The 7,543-nt window shown below is 39.8% G+C and overlaps 1 pseudogene; it reads right to left on the bottom strand.

The window, feature by feature from the left end:
* Nucleotides 1–1,145: 1,145 nt before the first annotated feature.
* Nucleotides 1,146–6,254, bottom strand: LOC148105720 (beta-1,4 N-acetylgalactosaminyltransferase 1-like; annotated as a pseudogene).
* Between the last annotated feature and the right edge of the window lie 1,289 nt (nt 6,255–7,543).

Raw genomic sequence — 7,543 nt, 5'->3', positions numbered from 1 at the left:
CTGAGTTATAAGAAAATATTGTTCACAGAAAGTCATCGCCTTATTTGTCTGATTAGAAGAGAACAGAGCATACTGCCCCATTTCATCAGGAGCAGATAAACAGGGAGCCAAGGTCGTAGCTTAGGCGCTGTGTGAGAAAGAATGTGAATGTTTAGGCTTTTATGATTAGGTGGGGGCCACTAGAGGCTATAAGAGTTTGATCAAGGCTCCACCATTTTGAGATCTGATGCTGTCTGCGGTATGGTGTCCATCTCCCACGCGTGTGTTCATTAAATCATCGTTTGACTTGACCCGGCCAGACCAGTGTTGTTATTTTGGTCTTCCTCTTGTATCCATTCCCAATATTTGAATCCGTAACACTTCTTTTTCTGTTTGTTTTTTTTAAATCAAAACCAAGTCTTTATCGCAAACTAGTTTATGAGGTGGCTAACCTTTTGTACTGTAGTTGACTTAATAAAATGGTCTTCAGCTAAGCTTGGTCCTAACTGTGTCTAACTTTTGCTTGTTATTGGTTGTAACTCTGAATAACAAGAAAAAAAAATCTGATTGGCCACTTTATTGGCTTGCTAAATTGCACTTTGATGCAGCTTAAAAAACAGTCCTTTATTCTAACTTGTTTTTCTTTTTGGAATAGTCAAATAATGCTGATCAGTTGGGTTGTAGTCCAACACAAACTCCAAGTTTAATGACAGCTTCAGTTTACAACTGATATTTGAAACACAACCTAAACCTCTCAACCACTTCCTCCTGCTCACTGTTTACAATATAATACATGTGACTGTGGCTTTTATGCTACATGCTGTACAAAAGGTTATTCCTGTTCCCGTAAAAGTGCAAGGTTTATGATCAGTCTTATCAAAAGGGAATGAGCCTTGGTGGTGATGGTGGAATGGGCGTATTAGGTCACACTTAGAATGCAAACATCTGATTTAGCTAAAGAAGAAAAAAAATCTGACAAAAACACAGAATTCTGCAGTTAATTTAGTGTAGCAGGAATCTAGATCACATTAGTGATGAAAATGATCAACAAATTGGGGGGGGTGCTTACAACTGTTAACAGAAATGGATATATATACATATATATTATGTACATAGATCAGTTAGTGTTCTATTTAAAGAAGAAAACATAAATCAGATAACATGAGCTATTTCATTCTCACCACATCCAGTTCAGGGACCGCCTCCATCATCTCCACAAGCTTCTCTATCTTTGTCTTCTCTGTAAACAAAAAGTCATCATCCACCCACAGGAAGTACTTGGTGGTTACCTGGGAAACAGCCAGATTTCTGCCTGCAAACCAGCCCTGAGGATGAAAACATATTTTACAGTCTGTTTTAATGGTCCTTTACCCTCTGAGGTGTAAGTAGTCACTTGTGACATTCATTACTTCTAGACTGGACTATTGTAATTCAGTATTATCAGATTGTTCTGAAAGTTCCTAAAATCACTAATCCAAAACACTGGAGTCTAATCTTAAAAGCTGCAAACTTTTTCTTCTAAAAGCTTACACGTAGGGCTGGATGAAGGCACACTTGACTACCCTCAGACTACTGGATGATTTCATGCGATGCACTGAGCATTTCCTCTCCACTCTTCTTATATTTAGGGGATGAGTGATTTAAAGTCTAATTCTAGAAAAGAAAAAAGCATCAAATCCTATATTTTACTATTTTAATAAATCCTTCAATAACTATACTGCTCTGTCCAAGATGTCTGATAAAACTCAGTATGAATAAAAACCCCCACAAAAAACACAATCTTACGTTCTAAATGTCTATGCATACCTGTGCTGGAGGCATGATGTAATGTTTTCTCCGGTAATGTGCTCTGGTTCAAAGTTGTCATCTGCAACAATAACTTTTATGGTGCTATAGAATTTTCGGATACTGTCCAACAAGACCTTCAGCTGTTCGTACCGCAGGAAGGTCTTTGTGGCGATGGTAACTTGAGAGCTGATATCTGACAGACAGAAGCAAAAAAATGTTTCAAGAAAATAAGACAGATCATCTGCTACAGAGTAGAATGAGTTTTGTGCAAACTGTGCAAATTGAACAGCAAACTTTTCATTGCTGAAGCCGCTACACTGAAGTGCTGCAGCAAGGTCGTTGTTGCCTGTTGTTGTGGTAACCCCCGAACCAAATGGTGGACACCAGAGGTGAAGGGAGCCACCAGGCTGAAGTTGTGTCGGGCTTGGTTAGCCTGTGGGACTCCAGAGGCACCTGAAAGGCCAAGCGGAACGCAGCTTGAGCAGTGGGTGAAGCAAAAAACTTGAGTGTGAGAGCAGTTCAGAGCGGCCATGGAAAAAGACTTTCGGACTACCTTGAAGAGATTCTGGCAAACCTTCTGGCGACTCAGGAGGGGAAGGCAGTGCTCTACCTGCACTGTGTATAGTGCGGATGGAGCGCTGCTGACTTCGTTTGAGAACATTGTCGGGCAGTGGAAAGAATACTTCGGAAGGAATACTTCGAGGACCAGCTTAATCTCACTGGCACCGTGAAGGAAGCAGAGTCTAGGGACACATTATTTTTCGCATCTGGTTTCTAAGCACTCAGCCAAAGGAGTTATAGATTTAATAATCCACAAGGAACAAAAACAAATTGTGAAGGGGAATTTAACTTAGAATACTTAATATTTTAAGTGGCAGCACGGTGGCACGGTGGTTAGCACTGTTGCCGCACAGCAAGAAGGTCCTGAGTTCAATTCCAACATCAGGCTGGGGTCTTTCTGTGTGGAGTTTGCATGTTCTCCCCGTGTTTGCGTGGGTTCCCTCCAGGTACTCCAGCTTCCTCCCACCGTCCAAAGACATGCAGCTTGTGGGGATAGGTTAATTGGATAATCCAAATTGTCACTAGGTGTGAATGTGCGAATGAATGTGAGTGTGAATGGTTGTCTGTCCCTGTGTGTTAGCCCTGTTAGCCCTGTCCAGGGTGTACCCTGCCTCTCGCTCTATGACAGCTGGGATAGGCTCCAGCGCCCCCCGCGACCCTGAAAAGGATAAGCGGAAGCGAATGGATGGATGGATACTTAATATTTTAACAACACACTATTCCCACTAACTAGTAGTAAGATACAAAATAAAACCAAAGAAATAATTGGGTTGGCATATACTGTGAAAGAACCTTCATAAAATTCATGGTTTTCCTGCATTTCTCTCTCTCTCTCTTTTAATACCCTTGTTTAAAAAGTAGATTCCTACCTGTCCCCATGTCATACAGGACTGGTACATGAGGCTGCTTGATGGCAATAGCGAACACAGCTTTATGGTTTTCAAACTGGAAAGTTACTAAAAAAAGAAAAAGAAAAAATACTTATTGTACACTAAAAAGAAGATTTGGGCTTAAAAGACAAGACTGAGTTCCCAGACAATGCAGACCAAGGTCTCCAGTGTTGATATGGTAGACTGTGCTAGTATAGGACACTTTGACCAGCACGTCATTGAGCAGCTCCAGGCTCCCGGACTTGATTATCAATTCTTTCTCACCAGAACCTGTGAATTACAATTTCACAACATTTCATTCCAGTGTCTTCTTTAGATTGAAGTTTGATTGTGAATGTCATAACATATCAAACCCATCATATCATGCAGTGACCCCTCCATGCCCTATTCATACTTTCAGGACATAAATGTTCTGCTATAGAATAAAGTTAATGACTCAGAACATATTTGTTCCTGATTTGCAGTGACCCACCCTTTTAAAGGATATATCAGACACAAATCAAGCCAACAAATTAACCTCCACAAAATAACAGATTTGTTTAGTATAGGAGTTCTAGCTTTTTTTGTCACCAATTTGTATATAAACTGATGAGAAGTGGAATCTCACCTTCGACTGTGACCTCTGCTGGTGGAATATCTGTGGTCAGGATCCCTTTAGAGACTTTTAAGACCACCTAGAATAGAAAAATCTGAATAAACTAAAAAGTACTCCAAGTATTCATACTTACACAGACATCTGTGACATCATTCATTTTAATCACAGTGACAGTAAATGCTGGATATAAATTTACATACAATCACAGAAAATTGTTTTCATTTTTAATTTACCTAATTTCTTGTGGTATTTGATTTAGATGTATTATCTTATATTTGAAAGCTGGCCCCAGACCACAACCACAAAACCAGACTCAGTGTCCTGGCCTGATGTTACTGCAGGGCTTTATGTATGCAGCTAGCAAAATGCTAAAGAGAGCTTAGGGGCCATCCACATGGGAAGCACATGACAACCAGAGACCAAAAAAAGTTATTACGGTAATGTAAATAAGTGACTTCAAGTGAGAATGAATGAAGAAAAGCACTGGTGGGGCAACTGGATAGGTCCTGAGTTAGACTTTATACATTAAAGTAATTATATTATTTGAGAAATAGCTTTGGTTTAATAATCATTTAGCAAATTATAAAATTCATATTACTAACACTCTGGCTTTAAATATCCAACTCATCTTCAGCAAAGTATCTAGGGCCTGACAATTTTGCTTACGGTGGGGTTTCTGTCTTCAACTCAAACTCAACACCAAAATGGCTTCATTTGCAAATGACAAAGAATTATTCCTACAACATAAAGAATGCAAATTCAACATCTTTGTTTCTTTAAATCTCTATGATAATAGTATTAAAATGAAAGTTACCAAGAGCTTCTAAGGTCATCACAATTACTATGAGGAAATTTAAAGTTTTACCAAGCAGAAATACTACAGTGGCAGCCTTGAAGTTCACTGTTTTTTTAAATGAAACATACAGACCTACCTTTGGAGAAATATTTGATACCCATCTTGCACCTCTACTATTCTAACAGAGTTTGTTGAGATTTGCCTATCAAGCTGAACTGTTTTATGACACTAACCTTGTAGCTGCTCCTTTTTCCTGCATGCAGCTGTAAACCTAAAATTAAAATGACCACACTGTGACAGCATCCCATGATGGAAAGAAATAGATACGTCAGTGGTTATATTGACCATATAACAAAGAAAATTTAAAAAGGCAAATGATCAAGGAAGTGACTGAACATGTGAAAACCGAGATCCACCTTCCTGTCTGTAACCATGGTAGCGCTACCCTGAAATTGTGTTTGATAATATATGACATGCTGCAGTGCCTTATTTGGCAGGATCTCTTTTATTACTCATTACCTATGTATTTCTTCATGTCTCACCTGGTATGACAGAGGAGGACAAGGGCTTTACTGTGTAACCTTGGATTGGATACTGCAGAGGAGAGTTGGGCAAAGCAAACAGCTTCTTGGACAGTACAGAAGTTGTCCTGTGGAAGAAATGAGGTGTATGCAACACAGATCATTTTGACTGATCAAGTATAATGACCACAAAGCAACAAATAAGTACTGTGAGGCCAAAGGTCAATCTAAGTAGTGGCATTATTGGATAAGCAATACATTTATCCATATGGGAAATAAAGCATGTAATCATGTTTTCAACAAACATGGAATCATTTCAGTGTGGCTAAAAAAATGAAAATAGTTAAACACCTCTTGAGTTTTGTTTTTTTTTAGCTTTTGAGATTTAGTAATATTAGATGTGGTTCCGCCCCAACTGCTGGTGCTTTGCCCTGCCCCTGTCCCGATCAACATTTCTCACTTTTTAAGAGCTGGTGTGACTAGACCTCTATTCTGTGTGTCAACGTCATACATTTCTGGGCCCTATACTACAACGTGAGATCAACATACCCAGGGTATCTTTCTATTGTTAGGATTAATGTACTTTAAGTAAATTTTCAAAATATTCGTCTTTAAATAATAGTAATAAATATTTAAGTGCAGTTTTTCATCCTAAAAGAAAATAAGGCAGAAACATAAAAGGTTATTTGAACAGCTTCACCTTTAAACTCTGAGCCAACATTATTCTGTACATTTGGCGTCGGTACCAGAGAAAATGCATCAACATGATCCACCCTGGAATCCTTGGAAGCGCTAAAAAAGTGCACGTATACATGGCGTGCGATCTGGGAAGCACGCGCGAGTCAGAACTTGGATGCGGCAGGTCCTTGCCACTAGCGATCATGGCTGTTTAGAACTTTTTTCTGCCGCCAAACAGCGCTGCCTTCTTCCGGTTGACCCGATGTTATCGGAGCATGCTCACCCATTGCAGTTTTATTCGTCGCAATGCCAAAGGTATAGGAGGGGAAGTAATAAGCTGGACGTTATGTTCCTAACTGAGACATAGCTTTGCGCTGGTGAAGTGGCACCTTTGCTGGAACATTGCCCAGGTTGTCTGGGATGGGAGACGGGGTTGCCTCTATCATCAAAGACTGTTTTAAATGCAAATAGATTTTTTTTTCCTCATTTGACTCCCAGCTCCTGACTTTAAGCTGTCCTGTGGTTCTAACTATAGTTACCTTTTATCCACTTAAATATATTGGCCCTGTCTCAATATGCGTACTTGTGCATACTTGCGTTCTCATGTACTCGTGATATGGAGACCAAGTACTGTTCCAATTCAAAGTACGCATCAAGCCGAGAACGCGAAAAATTCCCGGATTTGTCCTTGCTCTGCCCATTTTATCGAGCATGCATCGGTGGTGACTTGTGTGGACTTGGTACAGCCAGTGGCGGTCCTAGCCTGTTTGGCGCCCTGGGCGAACACTCCCTCTGGCGCCCCCCCCCCCCCCCCCCCCCCCCCACACACACACACAAAACATATTAAGGATTGTACATTAACATAAAACTGTTGTACACACACATATACACATATGAAGAGAGAGAGAGTATGCATAGTATCCAAACAGCTACCAAACAGCCATCATACAATGAGAACAGGACAAATCAAAAACTGACAATGACTAATTAATATTAAAATCTGTAACATAATGTATTGTTTGGAGTTTAGTCTGTTACTGTTGCTATTTTTACCATTTCTTCTTGGAGCAACTGTAACCCACATAATTTCCTTAGGGATTAATAAAGTATTCTGATTCTGATTCTGATTGTTTCAGGATACATGACCTGCCATTATCCAATGACACATCTGCTTACCTGTATCTTTTGCTTGTTTCTCTTCCTCTTCTTTTCTCTTTTTTCTAAACTGAAGACATGATGGCTTTGAACTTTTCTTTTCCATCTTCCATTGGTTTTAATTTTGCACTCCAGTATGAACATTCATCCCCCAACCCGAGGTTCACCACAACATAACCTAACAGACCTACACCTTAATTCACAGATTCACTTTGTCTTTATTTCTGGGATTTCACACAACCCAGGATTCAAATCATGAATACATAATGGGCTTGGATTTACAACATTGTGAATGAAATGTGTTTTATTTGGAAGCAGCAGCCCCCCCTCCCCTTTTGACGGGTTGTGTGTGAGACTTTAAATCATCAAACTGTAAATTTAAAATTGTTATTGATCCCTTTACCCCGAGTCCTAAAGTGTATATTTATTTTCTTACTCTTCTTACATATATTGTTTGTTTATTTGCACTGCTGTAACTGGAGCCTCGTCGTCTCGTCTCTCTATATACTGGACTGTCTGTAGCGGAGATGACAATAAAGTTTACTTTGACTTTGGCAGCGAGCAGGCGCACCGAGGGCTC

The sequence above is a fragment of the Neolamprologus brichardi genome, chromosome 3 (assembly GCF_056152115.1).
Source record: "Neolamprologus brichardi isolate AB-2024 chromosome 3, ASM5615211v1, whole genome shotgun sequence".
Classification (NCBI taxonomy): domain Eukaryota; kingdom Metazoa; phylum Chordata; class Actinopteri; order Cichliformes; family Cichlidae; genus Neolamprologus; species Neolamprologus brichardi.
This window is presented reverse-complemented; position numbering and strand designations above follow the sequence as displayed.